Genomic DNA, 537 nt, shown 5'->3' with positions numbered 1-537 from the left:
GTTTGCAAAAAGACGTATCTCTGAGTCATTTGAGTCATTTTCAGCTTCTAGAAAGCAAACCAAAAGGCCCAGCGGTCCCCTTTGATCCTCAGGGAATACATTTTGAGATTCTCTAGTAGATGTCTGAAACCTTGAATGAGCGAGCCTCTGTACAGCCAGCTCCCCTTAGTTATGGGTTCTGCATCCATGGATTCAACCAACTGAAGATTGACACTGGGCTCAAGGCGGCTCACTCCTGTAATCCCAGCACTTTGTGGGGCTGAGAAGGGCAGATCCCTGAGCTTAGGAGTTTGAGACCAGCCTGGCAAACATGGTGAGACCTTGTCTCTATTAAAAATACAAAAAACGGCCGGGCGCAGTGGCTCACGCCTGTAATCCCAGCACTTTGGGAGGCCGAGGCGGACGGATCACAAGGTCAGGTGATCAAGACCATCCTGGCTAACACAGTGAAACCCTACGTCTACTAAAAATACAAAAAATTAGCCGGGCGTGGTGACAGGCACCTGTAGTCCCAGCTACTCGGGAGGCTGAGGCAGG

Source organism: Colobus angolensis, unplaced genomic scaffold, assembly GCF_000951035.1.
Source record: "Colobus angolensis palliatus isolate OR3802 unplaced genomic scaffold, Cang.pa_1.0 Scaffold185, whole genome shotgun sequence".
Lineage (NCBI taxonomy): Eukaryota > Metazoa > Chordata > Mammalia > Primates > Cercopithecidae > Colobus > Colobus angolensis.
The sequence above is the reverse complement of the archived record's forward strand: the minus strand, read 5'-3'. Positions refer to the sequence as shown.